The sequence below is a fragment of the Chinchilla lanigera genome, unplaced genomic scaffold, assembly GCF_000276665.1.
Source record: "Chinchilla lanigera isolate Chin_1 unplaced genomic scaffold, ChiLan1.0 scaffold00020, whole genome shotgun sequence".
NCBI lineage: Eukaryota > Metazoa > Chordata > Mammalia > Rodentia > Chinchillidae > Chinchilla > Chinchilla lanigera.
The window spans coordinates 15,877,967-15,903,285 of NW_004955421.1; positions in this window are offsets into that span (position 1 = coordinate 15,877,967).

The window sequence follows — 25,319 nt, forward strand, 5'->3', positions numbered from 1 at the left end:
TCCTCTGCCTGACCCTTCTATCATGCAGTTTCTGCCTTGGAGCCAGCTTACCATGGACCGAGCCCCTCAAAACATGAACCAAATTAAACTTCTCTTCCTTTAAACTGTGAGTGTCAAGTGGGAAGGAGGAGCATTGGTAGGTGGGAAGCAAGTCATCTTTCCTGTGTTTAGTTGAGTGTGTATGACATCAAATAAAGTCCTGTTGTCAAATGTGAGTCTCTCCTACCCAACACTACTAAAATAGGCCATAGTCAGTACTTTGTCGGTCACAAGAAGTGAGATCAGGAGTTGTTATTTTTGAGCTCCTTTTGAGGCCACATTGGAGAGGATGTCTAGCTTTAAATCTGCCAGTAACTTCACAAAGCATACAGAAGATAAGCCTGAGAAAATAGTAACTGACATATGTTGCGAGTTTGCTACCTGCCAAGTGCTGCACTCAAGTTGATTTTCCATGAGGTGCTGTTATTGACAGCCTGAATTTACAGAGCAGGTGTATGGGGCTGGGCTCGGGCTGGGAGTGTGTTTCCAGAGCCCAATTCTTAATAATCCTTCTGTGACACCTTCAAGAAGTCCCCCTTACATCTTCCCATTGATTTGAACTCTTATCTTGATTTCTGAAATGTTGCAAAATGAGGCATTTTGCAACATTTCAGTGTCTGGAGGGACAGAATGTGGAAGCCCTCAGCTCTTGGAGAAGGCCTGGGGAGGCGCCCATAATTCACCAGCGGCCCCTCCTCTTTTTCTGGGAGAGAACAGGGACAGGTGGGATGCTCAGGAGTGAAGATTCAGCAGAACTGAATTGAGCTCAGTCTCACTCTGAGGTACAGCTTCCCCGGACTGTGCCAGCCCTGCTGGCCAATGCCAGCATTCAGAGTTTCCACTGGGCTGCACCCTGCCAGTCAAGGTGGAACTTCTCCGTGGGTACAATCCTGGATTCTCTGCTGATTCTAAAACCCCGGGCAGCCTCATCCAGGGGCTGAATCACACTCCCCTTCTTTTTTAATTATTCAGGACCTGACACGCTGCCTGGGAATACATCACTCAGAGTACATGGCTGCTAAGATTAAATATTAGAGGAAACTCTTTTTAATTAATTTTTAATGTGTTCTTTAGAACAATTTTTCATACCTAACCACACACCGAAACAGAGTACTTAAAAGAAAAATTAATATCTAACATCTCAGGGGCTTGTAGGTCTAGACAGCCCCAACTTTGGTTATCTCTTAGCACCAGATCAGAGAGCACCAGGTACAAAATTCATGGCATGGCAGTGGGGTGGCCAGTGTTTCCTGGCTTTACAGGTAAAGCCCCAGTTTTTGCCTGTTGTCCCAGTGTACCTATTAACATTAAGTCTTCTTTTACTCCTCAAAGTGTTCCAATTTGGATGCCAAGAGATTGATTGCTTTGCTTAAAGACCACTACATTCCTTCCCTTGCCAGTGACAGACATCACTAATTGATCACAGCACCATTTCCATGCTGATTCCACATGTCTCCCCCAGCATATTCTCAGTACAACTTTCCAGGAAGCCCCTCCAGGCAGTTACTCCATGAGTTTAAGATTGGCTTCTAGATGAACCCTTGTTTTCTTTCCTTAAAAAGCAGTTTATACCAAATCCTTACATTATTATCTCATGATTATCTTTTAAACCATTTCTTCCACTAAGGCTTAATTTTGTGACTTAATGATTTTCTATGGGAGCACTATCATCACTGTTTAGGGGTGATTCATTGTGGGTGACTATCTGAAGCATGGGAGGGGACTGAATATTCCTGTCCCCATAGGCATTAAATGCCAGTAGTACAACTCACCCCACTTCCCAAACCTGGCATTGTGACACACTACACACCCTTCGAAATTCCAGAATACCCGCAGGGGAGCAGCGCTATCCTGAGTTGGAAGTAAAACACAAACATTAAGGACTATATTAGTCCAAAGAATGTTGTTTTGGTTAACTGTGGCTGCATTGTAATCCCTCTGCTCTCTTTCCCCTCCCAAGAATCTGGCGATTAAAACAACAGTTGTTTTTCAGTTTGCTTGCAGTGCTGCAGCCCTGGCAGGCTTGGTGGGCCACAGGCCGGGACAGAGGCTTTCCCAGGGAGTAGGTGCTGGCTGTTAGCGGCGTGCTCGGCTCAGCAGGCTGTGGGCTCAGTTGGCCTTTTCCACCAGGTGGGCTGCTTGCCCTTCCTTGCAGCAAGGAGGCTGGTTTCTAAAGGGATGAAGTGGAAGCTGCTGTCCTTTCAGCAGATAGACCTGGCACCTGAGGTAGTCACTTCTTTCATACTGTGTTGGTTAAAGGAGCTACAGGCCCAGCCTGGGTTCAGGGGATGAAGCAAACAGGCCTCACTGCTCAGTGAGCGGGATGATAAGGAATTTGAATCCTTCCCATTGTTCCTTTGCATTATTTCATTTTGAGAGACATGATTATCTTCAAAAGAAAATGTACACTGGTCAGATCCCATGAGTTTTCCCAGTTTGTATTTGGTGCCCTGGAGACCCAGAGCACTGATGTGAGTAGCCCATAGCAGATGGCAGTTGGTACCCTGTGGGCTGGAACAGAGAGGGTCCTGGCATGCTGGGTACCACCAACCATTTCCTGTGAGCCAGTTTGGGGGATGGGGGGGGGTCGGAGCCTATGTGAGGGTGCATTTCTTGGTGGCTCAGCCGTGTCGCTTGTCTTTGCTGTGCTGGACATGTCACTCTCGCCCAGATTCCTGCACTCTTGCACATTCACTCACCAAATATTTCCTGAGAATCTCTGTGTGCCAGACACTGTGACAGACCATGGAGGGGGCTGCAAAGTGAATGAGGGGGAGATGGCCTTGGTGTTCCCGCAGCTTTGAGGGACACGCAAAGATCAGCAGGCACCAGCAAGGAAAGGCTGCAGCTGTGAGGCAGTGAGGGGGGCACACACAGCTATGGGCAGGAAGGAGATGGGAGTGGACCTGTCCTGGCATTAGCGCAGGTGTCCCTGAGGAAGTGACCCTTTAGTGAAGATCTGAAAGGGCAGGAGGGACGCCATGGGGGGTTTCTCAGGAGCTCATGGCTGGGAGGTGGTCAAAGAGGTGTGAAAATGCAATGAGGAAGGAAGGGACCGCACAGGGCAAGACTGCAGGCTGAGGAAGGATGCCCTCCTGCTTGTTATCCTTATGGGTTATTCTGAGAAAAATGGGAAACGTCTTGTTTTAAAGGGATTGGTCCAGCTGCAGCTCGGAGAACGGATCTGGGGAGTAACGTGTTTGGAGCAGCAGACACCCTCAGTCACTGCAGAGAGTGTGACACGATGGTTGAATGGCCTTTTCTGTCCTCTCTGTAACCCTGCCCACCCCCTCCACCTGTGCACCTGGAGCCGGGGGTGATGGAGGCGGGCTCTACCTCCGCTCCCTGACAATGCCTTTATCCACATGGGCCAAGATGGGCAGCAGGAACAGGATGAGGGGAGAGGTGCAGAGAGCCACCTAACACGAGGCATTCCTCCGGTGTCTGCGTGAGCAACCCAGAGCCAATGTGTCCTTATTCACGGCCCCGCCCCATGCTGCCCCGGCCCAGGCCCTGCCCTGCTGGTTTATCACCAGCCTCACACTGCAGCAGGAAGTGGGGAGGGAAACTGCCCCTTCCTTGTTAGAGCAGGACCGGCTGGTACATTTCACTTCCGTTCCACCCCACTGGCTGGAGCAGACTCAGCGGCTGCTTGTGGCTGCCAGGGAACCTGCAGTGTCATCTTGATTCTGGCTACACTTGGAGCTCTGGGAGGGGAAGCGGATAGGCCTGCCTCAGCTGGTGAGAGAGAGGCTGTTTAGGAGGAGAGCAGGGTCAAGTTCAAGGCCCAGCTTGCCAGCTCCTGGCCCAGTGGCCTTGGGCAGTGCAGTGCAGCTCTCAGTGTCCTCTCCTCTGCTGGGAAAGGGCATGGGCCATGGGAGTCACTCTCAGGGCACTAGGGAGCCTTGGTTCTGGTGATTTAGGGGTGGCCACATTCCAGAAGCCCAGGCGAGAGAAGGCTGGGAGGTGGGGCTCAGGGGCAAGGGCAGGGTGGAAGGTGAGGAGCCCAGCTCTAGGGGATACACAGTCCTGAACACACACCCCTTCTTGTAGGCTAGCCTTCCAGTGGGAAATGAGGGAATCTGGGGCACAGGCTGGGGAGGAGCCGGAATAGAGACTGGGGGGTTCAGGGTTCCGGCAGAATGCAGAGGTCACTCTTCCTCCCTCCCCATTTACTCTCATCCTCCTGCTCCCTTCCTCTCTTTCCATCTCCCCTTCCCCCATTGCCCTCTGTCTCTCCCGGCACCGGGGTGTCTGATGGGTGGCTCCTGACGGAAAGCTACAATTTCGCACCCAGACTGAAAAGGGCCCTAGAAGCCTTGCGTTGCTGCCTGTGGAGGACTTTGGCGATGCCTAGGCGCTCACTGCCCCCCAGGTCAGCCCTACAGGGCATGACCCCAGCCTCCGGGTGCAGACCCTGACTTCCTGCTCCTCTTCACCCTCTCCACTGCCTCCCAGGTCTCCCCCACCCCAATTCCCAAGGGCCAGGGGCCAAGTGTGGAGACGGGTCCAGGCTCTCTTGTGGGGGAGGAGCTCTGAAGCTCTGGGTGGGGACCCGGGTGCTGCAGAGCCTTTATGTGATTTGAGTGAGTGGATATGGTGAAATCGGGGTTGACTGCCCGCTACTTCGCCACCTCCTCCAAGGGGCCAGTTCAGTGGGGAAACCCCCCACCCTCCCCTCCTTTCCCTTCCCATTCTTATCTTAGTTCATCTGAGTAGATTGGCTTGCTTGCCTCTCAGTCTTTTTCCTTCCCTCCTTTTTAAAAATCATAAAACCCTAGCAAGCAGGTGGCCCGGGCCTGCTGAGCACCCTGACATCGGGACGTCTAACCTGCTTCAGAAACCGGTAAAGTAGCTGGCTCGGGAAACAGGAGTGGGCGCTTACGTCACCTGCTCAGAGTCACGCTGACAGTCACTGTCAGAGCACGGCTTTGTGCCCAGGCAGGCTGGCTGTGCCCCTGCCCACCGCGGCGGCTGTCCCCATCAGAGACCCTGGCAAGGCGGGCCCCTCGGCCTTTCTCCTAGGCCTGTCTCCTCCTTTGGCTGGTGCTGTGCAGTCTCTGCAGCAGACCCGGGGCTGGCTCTGCCTCCTGTACCCAGTGCCTGGAATGCCTTTTAGGCCTGGAGGGTGGCATCTGTCTCTGAGTCAGCTCTGTGGGTGGAGCAGAGCAAAGGCCCAACTACCAGGCTGAGGAGAGAGCCAAGGGCGCCCAAGTGCAGGCAGACCCAGGCTGTGCTGGCTGCGGCCCTGAGACCGAGGCGTGGCTTGCAGCTGACCGCCGCCATGGGGGATTAGGAGGGGAGTAAAGGACGGGCCGTGGCGGGGGCGGGCATGGGTTTGGGCTGCAGAGGCTAATCACACGTGGACAGTAAGGCCTTGAGACATGGCCATTTGAAAGGAGAGGTGCTGTGAGTATAAAACACGCACCCATTTCGAAGACTTGGTGGGGAAGACAGGAACACAAAGTAACTCATCTTTGTAACTTTTTGCATTGTTTGTTGGAATAATCACTGGGATATGTTGTGTGAAATAAAATATATTAAAGTGAATTCTGTTTCTTTTCATTTTCTGACTGGTAGGTAACTGCGGATGGCTTGCATTTGTGACTTGTGTTACATTTTTCTAGGATGGCACTGCTTTAGGGTGTTCTGGGCTCCAAGAAACAAAAAGTCTGACTCACGTCTTTAAACAATAAGGAACTCATTTTTTTTTCTCAAGAATAGAAGTCTGAAGGTAGTGTGAGTAGGGTCAACTTAATTTAGCAGCTTACTATGCAGCAAGACCCAGGTTCTTGCTATCTCTCCACCTGGCCATTCTCAGCATGTTTACTTCTTCCTCCTCATGGTTACAGTGTGGCTGCCATAGCTCCAGGAAGCTTCAGGAGACGTGGCGGCCATCAGCGGAAGATGAGAGAGGGCTCTTACGGTATATTTCTTTGTTTACTGGGTGCCTATCAGCAGAATTTCCCACAGCATGTCACCAGCGTGAAGCAAGTCACAAGTCCAAGCTTAGGATGATCCCTGGGGAGAAAGATGGAGCCACCATGAGTAGTTTGGACAAATAAATCATGATCTATTCCCTGGTACCAGGCGCAGATCTGTCCTGGGAAATCTTTGCCCTGCGGGAGGCAGGTGGAGACCAGACCTTGGGGCTGTGTAAACTGAGCAGAGGGAAAGCTGGGGTTTGTAGAAGCAACAACCACATCACGTCCCCCTGTGTACTTGGGAGAACGTCATTGTTCTTCCAGGGTAAGCACTGCATCGTAAAGACAGCAGTGAGATGTTCTTTACATGATGTGGTGTTGATACTGATGACCGCAGGGCACCAGTGCGATTTCTGTCTGTCCAGCATATTTCTGCTTGTGAAGCTGTCCCCTTCCTTGGTGGGGCTGCGTAGGACAGAGTCTCAGAGATGAGCACAGGACCGAGGATTGCCAGGCAGGGCACTCCATTAGCCAAAGGGTGTGCTTATGCCACAGTGGCCAGCAACAGGCTCAGAGGAGGCTCTGGTTGGCCCAGCTTGTGTCATGGCCTCACTGCCACTGCAATCAGGCAGAAACTGAGCCTAATGCACTGTGCTCATTGTCACGTGAAGCTGTGAGGTGTGAAGACCATCTGGAGCCTGGCCTGGTCCCCACAGCAGCATATATAGTGCTACAGCACCGACAGCAGTGTGTACTAACTGCGCAGGAACTATGCGGTGACAGAATGGCCTTTGAAGCCCCCGAGCCAGAGGCCTGGCCCAGAAGCCTCATCCCATTTCTCTCCTCCGACTCTTGCATGTGACACATCTTCCTAAGAGCAAATCAACCCAAAATTAAACTACAGTCTGGTTTTGGGGGCAGTTGACTTACATGTTCTTTGCTGGGTCTTGGACGCATCATTTTTGTTTTTTTTCCCCACTCCCTGTTGGTTTTGAAGCTCCTGGAAGCAGGTGAGTAGGACGGTGAAACACAGTCTCAAGGGCCCAGTAGCTTTGACTCAGCCTGCCTTTTGCCACTTGCTAGCTGCGGGCCCCTGGACAGTTATTTAAATTCCTCATACCTTGATTTCCTTTCCTGTAAAGTGGGGGCGATGGAAATTGTGCCTGTTGGGTCAGGTAGTTGTGAGGACTAAGTGAGTTAGTCAGTGTTAAGTGCTTTGCCCCAGGCCTGGTCCATAGCGAGCCAGACCTGTGTGTTAGGCTCTGCATCACGGATCCCACACGACAGAACTTGGAAACACTGGCAAGGGATAAAGGAAGCCAGGTGTGAAAAGTACCCAGCAGGGAACAGATGCTGGTAAAATGGAGTAACAGATCCTCCTCCTTAAGCTCTCAGTTAAGCATCTTTTCCAAGTAGCCCCCTTTCTGGTCTTTTCCACTTCCACAGTATGTGCTTCCTTTTTTTTTTTTTGGTCTTTTTGAGATACGGTCTCGCTATGCAGTTCAGGCTGGCCCTGAGCTCACTTTGTAGCCCAGGCTGGCCTGGAACTTGCAACGATCCTCCTGCCTCAGCCTCCTGAGTACTGGGATTATAGGCGTACGCCACCACGCCCGGGTCTGTGCTTCCTTAAAGAGTCAGGGCTGACAGGTGTGGTGGTGCCTACCTGTAATCCCCATGCTCTGGGAGGCTGAGACAGGGGGATCTCAAATTCTAGCCCAGCATGGGCAATTTAGCAAGACCTTGTCTCAGATTAAAGAGAGGGGGTGCTGTGGATGTGTGCCTCAGTGGGTTCAATACCCAGTATGAAAAAAAAAAGGAAGCAAAAACCTGAGCTGAGCACAGAGACCTTCGCAGAGCTATAAGGCTCTAGTGGACTTCGGCAGTAGGTTTGGGTGTGTGTGTGTGTGTGAGCGTTGGTTTGGGAAGGAAAAGGGAACAAAGAGCCTTTATTCCCCATCAGATGAAGACAGACTTGCGAGGCTCTGGGGATATGAGGCTGTTTCTCCCTCAGCAGTTGGCCAGAAGCCCTGGCAGGAGCCGGTCTTTCTAATTGTTCTGGTGGAGATGTCTGCTGTCGGACTCGGGTTTAAATCACGGCTTGAGATGGGAGGAGGCTCACCCATCTGCCCAGGGTCTGTGTTCCTCCGTCCTCCAGGACCTGCTTCAGGTGAGGAGAGCAAAGTCTTCTCGCTCCTCCAAGGCTTCCTTTGGCTACGTAGGAAAGGAAGATCCCCTGGGGGAAGGGAGAGGAGCTCTTTTGTGGAAACTTCTCCCATGGACCAGCATGCCTCCTGCAGCGAGAGGTGGTTAGTGTCTTGGCTGCCAAAGAATCTGGACAGGGGACGCTTGTGGCTTCAACCCAGCTCGGCTATTTCCTCATGGCCAAGTTGCTTTCCTCTCTGGTTTTCACATCTGTGTGCTAAGACAGAGCTTTTGAGGCTTGGAAGCAGACACGAAGGTAACTGACTATCCTTTGAAGGCTACAGTGGCACAGTATCTGATGTCCCTGCAGGTGATTATGGGGTCTGTGGACGCACATGGCACAGGTGGGTGCTGTCTGTTCTGGAAGACCGGGCGGTGTGGGGACACAGCGGTACCCATTCCCATGCCTCTTGTCTGTGCTGCTTTTGCACGTTGCATCCACGGCTGAGTTGAGTGGTGGTGACAGGGGCCACGTGGTCCACAAAATGGGAGGTTATCTACTGTCTGCCCCTTTGTAGAGCAAGTTGGCCGACCCCGCTCCGGGGAACACATTGCTGTCTGATTTACTGTTTACTGCGGGTGAGGGCCCATGCTTTGGAACCATGATGCTAATTTTGGGAAGATTGATAACTTGCAAATGATTTTGGTCCAGTAGTCATGAAAGTGATTTTTGTCCAGTATAAAAGATGTACTCAAAGAATAAGGTTCTGTGGACTCGGAGGACTTGCATCAGTTCTGCATCTGACTGTTCCACGCCAGCAGTCTTGCCGCCCTAGTGGGGCTGATGCTGGTCTCCCCAAAAAGCCTTGGCTTTTCTGCTGGGTCGCTTACTCATGGATTCAAAAAAGCCTTGACATGTGCACATTTTCTGTTGGTGTGAAAGCCATGTTCTTAGCTGTTGGAAAGATATACTTTGACATATAGAATGGGTCAGGGGGCCAGAGCGGGGTTAACAAACTGCTCTGGGGAACCCTGAGTACCCCTCAAAGTCCCTAAGTGGGCACTAAGGCGATAAGGGAGGAGAGAAGCCAGGGTCCCTCGCCCTCTACCGATAAACCTGCCTTATATTTTGTGGCTTCATCATGTTGTAAAACAAGCCAGACGCAGAAAGTTAAATATTGCATGGCTTCTCTTACGTGAGACATCCAAAACATAAATTAATTAAAGTAAAATAAAGGAGAGAAGGATAGGAAATACGCTCCTTTGGAGAAGGGGATGAGGATCAGGGAAAGGAATGAGATGGGTTGCAGAGCTAAAAATGCTCAAGAAACAATATTTACATGTACCAGTTCCCCAAAACAAATGCAACTATTATGCATTACAAATGTACACTAATGAAAAATGTGAAATTCCTTGAAGAAAGGAAACGCATTCTGTTACAAAGAGAAACGTGCTGTACCCGGGCTGGGGAGGGGAATCTCAAGATCCCTGGAAGCGGGTGTGGAGCCGCTTGCATTCCTGGGTGAGGCCTCTGCAGGCAGCCCGGCTGTCTGTGGCCGACTGGAATGCCGGATTTATGCTCTGGCCTTCGGAGCTGCAGAGGCCTGCACAGCCCCGGCTCGAATACCAGCAATTCCCCCAGGTCTTAACAGGGGAAAAAAGTGTGCCTTTCCTTCCTAATTGTGTTTCTTAAACAAACCTAAGTGCAGACACACAAAGCAGGGTCTGTGGCGTCCGATTATTGACAATTTCCCGTGAGAACATTCCGGAAAGCAGCAGGAGCTCACGGGCAGGGCTCGGCCAAGGCTGAGCTGGGCAGTGCCGGGGCCCTGGGGCTGCTGGGAGCCCAGGGCTGGGGGGCTGGGAGGAAGCTGGTCGGAGCACTGTGTGGGTGCTGCGGGCTCATGTATTTGAAATTGTGTTTTCTTGTGGCGAGAACACTCCAGGGCTGCCCGCCTGCATCCTTGGGGAGGGGAGGGCCTCGGGGGGCCCAGTTTAGCTGGCATCTTTCTGGGCCTCCACCTGTCTTCCCCCTTGCCCCTGGGACTTCCTGCAAACAGGGTGTGGAGGGGCCTGCTCTAGCAGCTCCTAGGCTGTAGATGAGCTTGCTGGTATTTGTGGTTTCTCCATTTCTGCTGGACAGATTTTTAAAACTTAAGTTATAATACATTCACATGATAATAACTGACCATTTTTAAAATGGCATTGAGTGTATTTACAAACTTGGGGATTCCGCCTCCCCATCACTCCCCATCCCCACCCTCTACCTTTAGACCTTGGTAACCAATAATCTGCTTTTTGCCTTTATCAATGTACGAGTTCCGCACATTTCATGAAAATGGAATCATATAGCGTGTGACCATTTGCATCTGGCTTCTGTCTCTCATATGTTTTTGAGTGTCACTTTCATTGTAGTAGATTTTATATTCAGTCATAAACAGGTCACCATCTGTTCATCCATTCACCTGGTGGGCATACCAGCTCTTTCTGCACCCTGGTGCTTGTGAGCAGTGCTTCCTGGTGGGCCTTCTCTATAAGCCAACAATAACATAGTACTGATGGGAGATCTCCCCAAGTCTTCCTGGGGATCACTGGAGGTGTTTCCCACTGTGGCCAGAAACTCTTGCCATGGCCAGTGGAACTGCAGGGCCTGAGTCCCAGCTTACTGTGCTGTTCTGGTTTGTGTGTGGATGTGCCCCCAAAGCCTCTTGCAGTCATAGAGTGGGCTTCTAGAGTTTATGACTGATTCATGGTCCGATGTTGGGATTATGGGTGTGAGTGCTATACTGCCCTGGGATGGGTAGTTTGCATACAGTGTAAAGGAGGGGAAAAGGCTGTTGCTGCTGCTCCCCCACTTGTGCTCTTCTTGCTTTTGCTGCTTTCTGCTGCCTTGAACTGTTGCCCTGCCATGTGCCACTGTGCCTTGGAGCCAGCCGCATATGGACTGAAACTTCCGCAAATTGTGAGCTAAATAAACCTTTCCCTCCTTAATTTTGGGTGTCAGGTATTTTGTCCCAGCAATGAGAAAAAAGTAACAGACATGTGCTTACCCTGCCATCTGCTGAGCAGAGGGTAGGTATGTGAGGTGGGACCTGGTGACAGTGGTTTTACTATCAGAGGGGTACCCTGTAGTCTGAGGAGAGCCTGTACTTCTTTTTTCTTCCTATGCATGTCTTTTCACCAGGTTCAGTCACTCTCCCTAGAAAGGAATCTTCTTGTCTCAGAGAGTGTTGTAGTCAGGTTTACAAGGGAAAAGATTTAATACAAGGCACATAATTTATAGGATTACTTTACGATATTCACCCAAAGAGTCAAATGAGAAGAGTGCCAGATATCTGCCTATGCACTAGAGACCCAAAACATCCAGCTGAGGGCCTGGATCCCATGAGAATGTCCTGCATAGGTCCAGCTGAAGACCTAGAGCCCATGGCAGTGTTCTCCATGAGTCCAGTTGGAAGCCTACAGCCCATGACGGTGTCTCATGCAAGTCTGTATTAAGGATCTGCACTGGGAAGGCGCCAAGGTCAGTGGTGGAAGCTACAAAGTCAACACCAGTGGATGAAGGATATGTGCCAGCAGCCTGAGGGATCTGCACTGGAGCCAGGAAGTAATGTTCAAAGTAAGGACCGGAGTTCCCCTAAAGAGAACCGCAGCCATCCTCAGTGATAGTGAGGTTCCAGGCTGCTCTGATGATGATAACAGCTGAGTTCATATCAGGAAGACCAGCGTGACAAGCTTCTCCAGGAGAATCAACAGCACACCATCTAGCCTCCAGTTCTGCTTTTATACTGTTGGCAACCATCCTGAGGTGGGCCTTCCACGCCTAGCTCCATGCTGATTCAGTTCAGCTGGGTGTCACAAGTTGCCCATCAGTTAATCTTCCACAGAGGTGTACAAGGGGAATGCCAGCTTTTTCTGGTTTTCCCAGGACTTCCATGGTTCTAGCACTGAGAGTTCACCCTGCTGACTCATAGGCCTCAGGCAAACTGACACAGGTGCTTACCCTATGTCTCAGGCACTTCTCTTTTTGCTGAGACATAATGCCTGACACCCGCAGCTTAAAGGAGGCGAGGTTTATTTTGGATCACTGTTTACAGAAGTTTCATCCATAGTTGGCCAGTTCCAAAGCAGGTCTGCATGGCACAGGGGCATGGCAGAGGAGAGTTGCTCATGGCTTCGTGTTCAGGAAGCAGAGATCAGCAAAGCAGGAGGAGCGGGGCAGGGAGATAAACGCTTCCAAGCCAAGCTTCCAGTGAGCGGCTCTTCTGGCCAGACCTATCCTCCTAACATCAAGCCAGCTCTATGCCCCCCAAATCCAGTCAACATCCAAGGGTCCCACTTATGATGGTATCAGGTTTTAGCGGCCCCTAGAGAGTAAACTGTTGGGGTTGGATGTATCTCATCATACAGTGTCCAGAGTGTCTCTGAATCCTCCTTGCTCCTTTTTGGAACTTGCTGGCTGAGCATCCCCTCCTCTGTGCCCAGAACCCCCAAATCCAGAGCCTCCTTGTCTGAAGTTGGCTGCATGCTAAGCTTCTTTTCTTCTGCTGTGTTGGTATAAGATTAGTTACTTCACCGCCTGGAGGTGAGAGGAAATCTGAAGGTCTAGATTTTTTTTAAAAAGTTCTTAACCATTCTTCTTGTTTTCAGCTCTACCTTGTTCTCAGAGCTGCCTGGCACCTCTGGCTCTTAATATCTTCTGGGGCTTTGGGACATGGATCAATGGGCTTGCCTGGAATTCTTTCCCCTTTGGCTGAGCTCAGATACCTGGCTGTATTGCTCACCCACCTGCTTTTCAGCCACACGTATGATGTAAGCATATCACACATAGGTGCTGTCTCTTGCTTGTATTCACGTCTCCCTTCTCTCTTTGTCCTTATTTACGACTCTGTTTTGTTCCTTTGCTCTCACATTACTGATTCTCAGGAAGGAGCTGAGAAACAGACCTTGTATCTGCGCTGCTTTACAGGAAGTTGCATTTCCTCAGCATGTGAGCTGGGCGTGGGGTCAGGCAGACTAGGGTTCCCGTCTTGGCTTGGCATGTCTCAGCTGGGTGACCTTGGACAAGCAGACTGACCTCTTCAAGCCTGAGGAAGAGTGTTCAGGCTCACGTCTCTTTACCCGCCCCCCACCCCCCCCCCCGCCCGCCCTCTCTGCAGTGTCTCAGAGCCCATTCAGCCGTCTAAAGGGATCCGCCCAGCCCCTCTGCCAACAGGGCAGCTCTCCAAGGCTTCCTCCTCCTCCAGGGCCTGGGCTCTCAGTTTTGGGTTCTGCTGGGAGACCTGCTCCTCATCTCCGCTCACACACCCAGTCCTCTTTAACCTGGCTCTGCAAGGTACAAAGACAGCTCCCCCAAGAAGTCTCTGGTGTGCACAGAATACCGCCCTGCCAGCCCTGGCAAAGCAGCAGAATATAGATTTTGTGATTATGCTCAGGCTATGCATGGGAGATAGATTTTGAGTTTCGGTTCTACCACTTGCTAACTGGGCTGCCTTGGGCAAGTTACTGCCTCAGGCTGAGACTCAGTTTCCTCACAAGGGAAGCAGCGGCTCTTGATAGCATCTAACAATCCCTCATGAGATTGCTTCAGAGATGAATTGTGTGACAGGCGTAGAGAAAATACAGTGCTTGGTGGGCATATGTGTAACTATAGTACCTGATACAAGCTTATTATTATTTCTTTTGCAGTTGCGTTTTGATTGTGATTTAACTGCTAGACTGCACGGGGCGGGGGGGGGCGAGACAAAATGTACTGGGCTAGGAACCAAGAGATAAGCTTGCCGGCCACTCTAGTGCCATCCATGGAGTGACCTTGAACAGGTCAGGTCACCTCGGAGCATGACCTTGAGCAGGTCAGGTCGTTGGTTTTGGATGCAGCAAGGAGGCAAATTCCTGCTGAGAACAGAAAAGATAGTGAAAAGGAGCCTAAGGCTTTTCATGTATGAGGTGTGATGGAGAAATACATTGAGTATTAAATTAAATTGAGTTTAGGTTAAAAAGAATTTTAATTCAGGACACAGCGCCATGAGTCCCCCTCAAAATACTCCCCCTCCCTTCAAACATTTATCCATCATCCCTGCCACTTCCTGAAACCATTCTGGAAGTCCTCTCCTCTGAGTGCCTAGTTGTGCTGTTGTGACTGGCTGGGTGTTGTGAACCAATTCAAAATGTGCGCCTTTCATGTTTACTTTGGCTCTGGAGAAGAACCAGAAGTCACACAGTGACTAGTGAATAAGGCGGATGGGGACACCTTATAATGTTTTATAAGCCTGGCCTTCTGTGGGATGGCATTTGGTAGCAGTACTGCCTGTATTTTTGATCACATCTTGTAAAGACAACGTGTCTTTTCTGTAATACATTTTTCATTTAAACACTCAGCATATATATCATCTCAGTCCCATCCTTCCTCTGCAAGACCACTCTCCCTCTGCCCAACCGGAGCACCTTGGTGTCTCAAAGTGGGTGGAATTCTGATATTAGAATAAACTGGGGGATGTAAAAAGTATTAATGTGAGGATGTAAAAAGTATTAATGTGCCTTGGGGGAAACTAGAATTTTGGAGGGTGGGTCTGATTAATAAGGTCTTTAGAAACCCCCAGCAATGCCCAAGGCCCACTCTTTGAGCACCAGTGTTCTCCACACACTTCTCATACTTCCAGGAAGTTTTATAGGAACCTCTGTGCCAGGTAGAAGCCACAGTTTCCCCTTACAAAGTTCACCCACCCACGGAGGTGTGGACTGAATTCCCCCATTCTCAGGGATCTCCCTTCCTCCCCAGGATCCCATTCTGTTGCCAGGCAGCAGCTGTGGTAACCAGAAAGTCACACCTTCACTGGGTTGAAGCCAGAATGCCCATCCCTGGGGTGTCATGAAGGTGGTCAGTCCGGCCTACAGAAACCCCTTCTCATCTGAATGGCCCTGGTAGGGGTCCATCAGGGCCACTCGGAGAGCAGGGCTCCAAAGCCACCTTCATAAAGATTTTAAAGGGCCGTCGTTGAAATGCCCTGAATCCAGAAAAGAGGCCATCCTGCTAAGCAGGCATTTATCTGACATTTCTTTAGGTTTCCTTGGCTCGAAGTTTGCTGGAGTTTCACAGTAAAGATGGCACAGTACAAGCTCTGAAAGAGGGCTCCCCTTTGGCTCTCAGTGCAGGGCTCAGATGCCGACGCTGGGATCATGTTCAGGAACACTCAAGTACTACAGTTCCACCTTCAACCAGAAGCAGGGACCTTGGTGGGCAGAAGGCTTTATGACAGCTCACTCCAAGAGACCATATTCCCTTCCGAGGGCGGCCCAAGGGGGCCAAGGACCTCCCACTGGGCCCCACCTCTTAAAGGTTCCACAGCACCTTTCAATAGCACCACCCTGGGGACCATGCCTCCAAGCACAATAGACCCTTGGGGGCAGCCAAACTGGATCCAAATTACAGTGGACAACCATGGCCCAACAGTGCATGCCATTGTCTGACAGACAGAACTTTATTTCTCACCATTCTGGAGGCTAGGTGTCCAAGGTCAGAGTGTCAGCTGGGTGGGTTTCTTTGGAGGCCTTTCTCCTTGACCTGCAAGGGGCTGCCTTCTCAATGTGTCCTCATGTGGCCATTTCTTTGTGTGTGGGCACCTTTGGTTCAAATTGCCTCCTAGGAAGACATCAGTCGTGTTGAATTGAGGTTCACACTAATGACCTCATCTAACGTAATCACCTCTCTAAGAAGCTGTGTCTGCAAATATAGTCACCTTCTGAAGTACTGGGGCTTAGGGCTTCAGTATAGGAATTCGGGGTGCCCAACCTCCTCTGAGGGCCAGGTGAGTATGTGACTGAGGCTGTATCGAGAGGGGCTCGGGGATGTGCACTGGTTAAAGAGGAGAGAGGAGGAAGCAAGGAAACCAGACTGGGACTCCCACCCTTGCCAGCTGTCTTGCTTTGATCACCTAAGGGTCCGCTACAACTTCTGCTCTCCTGTTTTTAATTTCCAGACCCTCTTACCTATTTTCTTTCTAGCCATTTCTTAGAGGATCCTGTTATTTTTTAGAGGATACAATATCTTGTCTTTCTGCAGACCTTCTGCTCCCTGTATCCTCCAAGTTTCTGTTTATCCCCCTTAATCTGTCTACTGGAAAAACTCTTCAAATGTCTAAGGGCATGCATCTGTCTAATTGGGAAACCCATGGGTGGACATTTTTCCTACAGGCTTCCAATTATCAAATTCTGTAGGTCTTTGCTTCTGGTTCAGCTTCCCTGGAGAAGAAGCCTCTGAAGATCTGCCTGGGGTATGTGCATGCATGTGTGTGTGTGTGTGTGTGTGTGCACATGCACGTGTGTGCATGCTCGTGCACACACGGTGGTGCATGCACACACGGTGGTGGAGGTGGCAGTGGCTGGATGCTGTTGAGCTGGAGAGTGGGCTCTGTGGAGGTGAGTTGAAGACAAGCTTGGAGCCTCACTCTTCAGTAGAAAGACACTCACTAACTCCCCTATTTCCAACAGTTGCTCATTCCTGCCTTTATGCTGCGTGGCCTCCCCTGGGCCAGCCTCTCTGCCATAGCCTCTTTTGAGAGCCCCTTTCCCATCGCAGCTGCAGAGCTGGAGCTCTTAGCTGGGGACATGGGCTTGCAGCGGTGGCTGGAGGGAAGTTCTGGGCTTGCGCTAACTTCCAGCCCTCCCCGCTGATTCAGCACCACCGCACACCTGCCTCCAGAGGCACCTCCAATCCTCCAGAGCCCTGCAGTGCTACTCTCTGTCTCTTACAGGCTTCGTTCCTCACAGGCTCCTAGCAGAGAGAAGAAACCAAGCTCCACATGGGTTGTCACTTGTTTGCCACCTCTCCCTCTTCTTAAACTACCTGGACACCTCCGGTCTGTTGTTCCCACCTCTGCTCACTTTCTTGTTTGTAGATTTTTAATTTCTTCACCCTGACGCCAACATATTTTGGGGACTGAGCAGAGATAAACATCACCATAGTTGGCTGAGAGCCAGCTTGCCCTCTGAGTCTTGTCTCCTTGTATACACAATAATTGTCTCTACCTCAGAGTGACGTAGTACATGCAAAAGTTTTAGCATAGTATCTGGCAACATTATCCAGGAACAATAACAACCAAGCAAAGTTATGGACATTACCCAAAGGCTCTTGGAAATCCTTGGAAACAGTCTGGCTGTTACAACCACACAGAGGAGCTTCTGGCTGAGCATTCTGGTGGTGCACCTCTCGGGCTCACCTTCCCCCAGTACCAAACAAGAAGCAAAACATGGCTTTAGCTCACAAAGAGAAGTAGGCTAGAGCAATACACTTCACACTTCATTGTGCACGCCATTCACCCGGACTCTTATTCCATGTGATTCTGACTCCAGGTGGTTGAAGAATTTGCACTGGTGCTGATGTTTCTGGCCTGGTTGGTCCGAGGACCACACTCTGAGTAGCATGAGAGTAAATGGTAGAAACTTAGCTGGTTGGCCAGTGACGGGCAGGAACCGACACAAGGTTTTCTTGGGGTGCTTTGGTGGGTAGTCTTTAAAGGTGTGTGTGTGGGGTATTTCTCCTTCAGGACTGAAACCCAACAGGAATAGTGTGGGTTCCTCTAAGTGACCACAAGATGTCATAATGTCATTATATGAATTCTACCAGAAAGGTTCAAGTCTGGGTGTCAGGTTACAACCCTTAAACAGGAAATGGGAAGTGACAGTTGTCTAATCAGTTGCTGCTTCAGGGACAAGCCATGGCCAAAGCTCCCTCCCCTGGGCCCAGGGCCAATGTCAGAGTGATAGCAACCTCTTGGGTTCACCTACTGTCTTCCAATTTGGCCTCACTATTGGAGCCACATGGTCCTAGCAATGAGATCTGCCCCCATGTGTGTGGGCGGGGCTTGGGGGTCAGGGAGGGGTAGCCTGTCCAGAAGCCCCAAGTCCAACCATTCCCATACACAGTGTACATGGCAGAGTCACAGCACAGAGGACTGCCTTGCACAGCTGATCTTCCTGAGCGCCGTCGGCCGTGCTTCCTGCTCCCTCCCTGAGTGATGAAGCCCATCATTCTGGCAATGGTGTCGCTGAGACTGTGGGTGGCCAGTGGATTAAACCTGCTCCTCCTCTCCTCTGCATGCACATCAGCGGCTCCTTCCTGGAGGGCTGTGACTACCTGCCCAGCCCCACGCTCTCTAATCAGAAACCCAGGGCTGTGCTCCCCTCAGTTGTCACAGATGATAAGGTGCATTTAAGGTTCTGGGTGGGATGGTGCGGTCACCTGCCTGGAGATGTTAGCTTTCAGCACTTCTAAATCATTGCTACCACACTGAAGGCTGTGTGTACCTTTTTCTGTATACAGAGGTGTCTCTGTGTGTTTCACATCCCCAACCATGATGGGGAACCAGGCGAGACTGGTTGACGGAGAGCAGGATGGTCGCATATCAGTGCAGCAGCGTATTTCCACCTTGACTTGGATTGCGGTCTGTGGCCCATGGTCTCGTCCTTCTTTGTCCTTTTTGTGAATCAAGTTTGACTGGAACACGGCCACGCTCCCTTGTCACTGAGACGCATGTAGCTGCTTTCATGCTCCAGTGGCAGAGCTGAGGACAGGCCACAAGCACTTCCTGACTTGGAAAGCCAAACTATTGACTGACCTTTTATAGAAAAGCGCTGCTTACACCAGTATAAGTGATAGGCAGCTCTGTGAACAGGGAGCACGGAGAGGCATTTTGGTGGCTGTCCTGCACCCCGTCCTGAACACTACAGCCTGTAAGTAGTGGGTACTTATTAAGTACTGGGCATAGAAAATAGTTCTACCTCTTCTTCCCGGAGCAGGGCAACCCCTCACCCTTCACCTGCTTCCCTGGGCCTTTGGCTCGTGCGTCTGGGCTCCCTCACATGTTTGGCAGGCAGACTCCTGCTGCTGCCAGGGAAGGCAGCTTCCCTTTTCTTTTTGGATGAAAAAATTGTTTAAAAAAGAGTTTGAGGCCTTTGGACATCAATCAGCCAGCTCTTAGAACTGTGTGGAGGAGGATGTATAATGAAGCAAACATATGGATTATATTTCCATCAAAATACACATAGGCTCCAAAATTAAGTGGTAAGGTGCTTTGTAAGGTCATCCTATCGCTCGGGCATTTCCAAAACTGTTCAAGGAAAGTTTGATATGTTTGATAAACCTCAGACACAGTGTAGCATTAACCTTTTTCCTCCCCAAACTGTGCACGAGGCTCAGAGGGGTGGAGTGAAATCCAGCAGGCTGAGAGAGTCTGTCAAGAGCATGAGTCTGACAGCATATGACTGGCAGCTGCTTGTGCCCATTTGGGATATGTGTTTTCAGTCCTGCTTGGAGGGGCAAAATAGAGACAAAAGTGTAATCTGCTAGAGTAGTATTTTCATTTCCCTTCTGATGGATGCGTGGTGTCATTTTTTAAAAAAAACTAAACAAAAAAATTGATTATACACCATCCATGTTCTTTGTCAAGAAAATGAGAAGAGACAGAAGAGCAAAATGAAGAAAATAACAACGAGTCTGGTGTCATTTTACAGTGATGGGACAGCCAAACAAATGGTTATTATACGCTTAGATATTTCAGCCAAGTTGCGGGGAAGGCAAACTTGGGGGGTTTGGAATGTACGAATGATCTCACTTGCAATGCAAGGTACAGGGGAGGTGGCAACCTGACAGCATTCTTGGGGTGGGGAGGAGGAGCTGGGAGAGGAGCAGGGTGCTGTCCTGAAATGGGTCTTCTTTGCAGTCTCTTGAACTTGTTATTGAGAACGCTCTGCCCTTCAGTTCAGAATTCTGTGTCCTGCAGCACTGGGGTGAGCCTGAACTTGGCCAGATGCATTAGGACAACAGAAGTTGCCCAAACTCTTTGTGGGCCACTAGATTTTCATTTCTGTTTTGGGTGGCACAATTAGATGGACAGAGTTGATGGCTGAACAGGTCGTATACATTTTTAATGAAATCCCCGCTTTGTCTGTAAGCACAGCTGTGCCGCTTCTCCTGTAGCCATTGTAAGTTGTACCAGTGTTAATTTTTGGTGCATGTGGTAAACCTACTGCAGAGTTAGCCTCAGATAGTGTCCAGACCCATTTCCCTTGTTACCTGGATGCGTAGATGGTAGAATGCCCTCTAACTGCTGTCGCTGTTTCCTTTGTAGCTAGGGCAGCTGGGTGGAACAGGAGGAGCTTTTAAGTGAGTGCCTGTTAGGTGCATAGCAGGGGAATCTTTCTCTTTCCTTCAAACAGTGATTGATGCTACTTTTCTTTTGGCCAATTTATTCTTCACCTGAGGATGGATGAGATGCCTGGAGCAGAAGCAGCCATCTTGTGTTCACACAGGAGATTATAACAAACTTCAGCCCCGAAATCATTAAAATCAGTGTCAGTGGTTACCTATCTCCAAGTGTAATGTTATGTGAGAAGATAGCCACCTCTCCACATAAGGTACTACGAATCAAGATTCTGGTACTGCCTGATCTTTTGTGCTTGGCTTTGAGAAAGATGTCCTTCATGGCGATAGTAGAGACACTTAGTTTTGTTTCAAGTTTAGTGACTGTATCTGGGTTTCAGCAGGGGACTGGTGACATATGAAAATGGTTAGTTGAGGAGAGTTTAATAAAGGGACCATTGACAAAGTTGTGGAAGTGGTTAGAGAATCCTTAAGAGATTGGTCAGTGCCCTGGGACTAGCAGCGGAGACCTGGGATCAACCCAGGCTCCAGGGGCCAGGGAGGCAGTGGTTACCTAAAGCCATGGAAAGCAGCCAGGTGGAGCGAGCCTCTTGATGAGGTGTCACCTGGACTGGTCGGGGGGACACTGCCAGCAGTGAGGCTTAGTACCCCGCCTCTTTCTCCTGCTATCACCTGTCTCAGGCCTGGTACTGGGAAGCAGCCTGAGGGTGAAGGAGTGTGTATGGGTGGCAGCCTCCTAGGATGAGAAGTGGGTTGGCAAGGGACGGCGGAGGTGGACGTGAGGAGGGCAGCTCCTTGGTTCTGTGAATGGTCCGAGGCATCCAGGGAGCTGGCTCCTCAGCTGGGAACAGGCCCTGATCCAAAGCTTCCCTTTCCACTTGGCGTGCACCTTGGTCTGTGTCTTTCTCTCCAAGGACGGGTGCCAGGTTTCCAGGCAGCGCCCGTGGCTGTGCCTCCAGCCCTGGCTGGCCTTGGGGGCTCAAGAAGCCCGGTATGGAACTGTCCTCCAGGCTCCCTGGCACAATTCAGAATGTTAATTAGGCACCAGGCAGTTGAGTGGAGTGCTCTGGAATCAAACTGGTTTAGAAAATTCTGACTATTTAAATATCAACCCAGTTTCACGTAAACCCTTAGCATCCGAAGACCAGAAAGAACAACTCCTGAGACCTCCTGGGTGGCCCCCCATCTGCATCACCTTTCATCCAAGACACAATTCCCTCTCCCCGCTTCACCCAGGGACAGAGTGACTTGTCCCAAGCTCAAAGCCAGCAAGCGGCAGGAAAAAGGACTGAAGTCAGGTTCCATGGTATTAGTCAGTCACTGTACTAGCCAGAGAGACAGACCTGAGAGAAAACAGATGATAGATAGGTAAAAGAAGGAGAGGGGCAGGGTTTACTGGGGGAACTGGCTAATGTGACTGGGGAGGCTCAAGTTAGGCCATCTGCAAGCTGGAGACCTTGGGATACTGGCAGAGTGGCTTGATGAACGTGTGAAATCTGCAGGACCAGAGAAGCCCACGCTGTAACCCTCAGACAGAGGAAAGGGCTGAGAAACTGGAACACCTTCATACGCATGGAGCCCACTGGTTGGGAGCTTTAATCTCTGATGACCAAGGGTGGGAGATGGAGAGTGTGTTCTCAGTCCAGGAGACAGAGGCCCATTCATCTTTAAGTTTCTTCCTTCTGGAGCCCTCAGCTGACTGGGCGGTGCCTGCCCAGACTGAGGGTAGAGCTTCCCCACTTTGCCCCCTCGGACCCACTGTCAGTGTCCTCCGGAAACAGTCTCTCAGACACTCCCCAAATCTTTCTTGGTCCCGCCACACTAACACTTAAAGCTAGCCCTCAGAGCTAGGCCTAGTAGCCTACACATATAATCCCAGCTCTCTAGGATGCTGAGGCAGGATTGCAGACTCAAGTTCAACCTGGACAACTTAGTGACTTAGAAAGACTGTGTCTCCAAATAAAAATAAAAAAGATGTGGGGATGTAGCCCAGTGGGAAGGTCCTGGGTTCAATACCTGGTACTGGGAGGGAAAAAAGAAGAAAAAGAAAAGGACCCATCACAGCATCTACTGGCGGTCGGTCACACCTTTGGGTTTTCACCATGCCAGGCAGCACATCTCTGCCCTGAGCAAGAAACTCGATTGCAGAGGCTGCAACTCAGGGCCCCTCCAGAAGCAGCCCAGGTCGCCCTCCACCCAGGCCTGTCGTCTCAGCCAGTGTGTCCGGATCTGGTCTCTGCAGGAGAGCATGTGGGAAGCTGCCCTCGTGGGCAAAACCTCTGCGGCTTCTCCAGCCTGAACCAAAATTGACTTTGCACTCAAGGATGCAGCAAAAAGCATAGTGATAGCAGTGCAGAGTCATGAAGAGCGCTGCGAGCCAGGCTGGGGAGGGCGAGTCCTTTAACGCCTCCGATTTTCTCAGGGAAAAGGAGCTGTACCCTCTTAGGTTGGACTCTCCCAAGAGTAGATCCTGGGACCAGGATTCTAGGGCAGGCGGCTATGGGAAGGTGATCCGGGCAATGCCAGGAGGGAAGCAGGGAAGTGAGCGGGGAGAGGAGGTGCTTGAGACTGGTTGCGTTATCAGGGTCATTATCACCATGAGCCTGGGTCACTGGCGCTTGATCCCACGGGGGGATACCAGGGGCCAGCAGGGACCACACAGGCAGCGGAGGAGCTGGGGTTTGATCCCCTGACTTCCCGCCTCAGTGGCTCCTCTAGTGTAGACTTCTTTCCCTGGCACTTCTGGCCTGCTGGCTGTGGGGGAAGACAGCTGCTGTGCGGAGACAGTGCCCAGCAAAGGTGTGCAGGTGTGGCAGCTGATGCCAGGGCAGAGTGCAATATGAAGGATCGGGGACCCTTCCAGGTCTCAGATATCTGCCTGGTAGGACTATCAGGCCAGGAAATCACACCCAGCATTTAGTAAGTGCTCACTAAACAGTGGTGGTCATTATCACTATTGTTATTGTTGCCAATACCATTTCGGTTCCTACTACTGACACAGAGCAAATTGAGCCATCACTTAAGGGTATGTTATCCGTCTTCTCGCTGATAATTTTTGACATCAAAGTGTTTTATTTTAGCCAGGCATTTTATTTCCTCTGGGGACCATCGCTGGGCAGAGTGTGCTGTGCTCCTGGCCCGTGGTAAGGGAACTGTAGCCAGGTATGTTTCCCAAGCACCGGAAAGAATGTGCCTTGTGGGAGGAAGTAGGGACTGGCCGCGTTCACCGGCCAGACTGTTTTCTGCAGCTCTTTAGAGAAAAGCACAGGCACCAACCTTCTCCCTTCTGCAGCCAGGACAGCCTGTTTTCCCGCCAGCTGGCACCCGGTGCTCCTGTGTGCAGCCAGGGCTGGGGCGCAGCTGCCACTCCCGGGGCCTCCTGCTCTCTTCCCTTCAGGCCCAAGACAGAGAAAGGCCCTTTGGGAGTGGCGGGTGGAGCCACTTCCTGCACTTGTCCTCCTCCCTTCCTTTGACTTCTCTGCAGCTTCCTCTGCCCGCCCCGCCCCCCTTCCTATTTCCTGGTCACCTTTTCTCGGGGAGAGCTGGCCCTTCAGGCAGGATTATTCCCACTTCGACTCCCAGGGGCCCTTGGCTGGGTTTGGAGTGCGTTTGGGGGCTCCTGCCCTTCCTTCCTTTTGGGTCCATCCCCTGTCCTGTTTTCTTTGATCTCCAACTGAAGCTCAGCAAGCAGGCAGGCCCAACCTGTGCTCTCTTCAGTATCACTGCAAAGAAGCATTTCATGTTATTGCTGTGCTCCTACGGGTGCAGAGTGGGTTCTGGCTGTACAGAGCCACAGCAGTCCCAAGCATGGGAAGAGCTGGCAGAACCTCTTGTTATTAGGGAGTTGATAGTCAGGTGCGGATTTGCGGTCCCTTGAGGGTTTGAGGCGGGGCAGGGTGAAGTCATGGGTGGCAGCTGGTATCATTGGCCAGATTATCAAGAAAATGCAGCAGGTTCTCTCGGGGGATTTTTCAGGGCTGCTGTCCAGAAGCTTCCAGGTACCTGGTGTGCAGAAAGAAATGCAAATGACTCGGACCACTTTGGTTCGAGTTCTGAATCAGTTGCTACCTGGCTTTGAGGCTTTGAATGACACACCCAGTTCTTCTGTGCCCGGCCTTTCTGGCTCCTAAATGGAATAAAATCACACCTGATATAGTTAGTTTAGGTGCTCGTGGTATCAGCTTTTGTTGCATAAAGAGAACCCCCAAACTGAATGGTTTGTAATAACCATCATTTATTTAGCTTGCGATTCTGAGAACCAGCAGTTTGGGCTGGGTTCAGCTGGACGGTTTCTCCATCTCGGTGAAGCTCACTCATGATCTGTGGCCAGTGCCCCTGGGCCAGCTGGTCCACTCTGGCCCTGCTGAGCTTGTCTCTGTTGCATGTGGTCTGTTATTCTCAACAGGCTAGCCCAGGTGGTCTCCCAAGTCCAAACGTGGAGTGAACAAGGCCTTTTGAAGTCTAGTCACAGAGGTGTTGCACTGTCACTGCTGCTAGTCAAAGCATGCCACAAGGCCAGCCTGGAGTCAGGGGTGGAGACACAGCCTGCAGCATTTGACAGAAGATATTCTGTACAGTCACATTGCAAGAGCATGTGGCTGCAGAGAGCAGAACGGACCTGGCCTTTTTTGCAAACTGTCCACCACACTCATGAAATAATAGATTCAAAATCACTTGAAAGAACAAAAAGAACTTCAGAGTGCAAAGAAAGATGCAAAGGGCAGAAAATCAGTTTAATCCTACAACCCAGAGGCATGAATTGCTAATGTATTTGTCTGCATAATCTAGTCATTTTCCAGGCTCATGGAATGGTGTTTTGGCTGTGTAGGCACCAGAATTTGAATGACCAGATGCACAGAATTAGATGAGACTCCTTTGTATGGTTGTGTGTTTGCAGCCTCTGCATTCTCTACATCTCCTGACTTGCTCACCTTTGGATTCTGCATATAATGATAGGACTAATGAATTTAGGGAACTCAGATGGTGGTCTCATTCTAGGGGCTGTCATGGAGAGTTGCACAGTAAACCGATATCTCACAGAGCATAAGCAGCCAGGG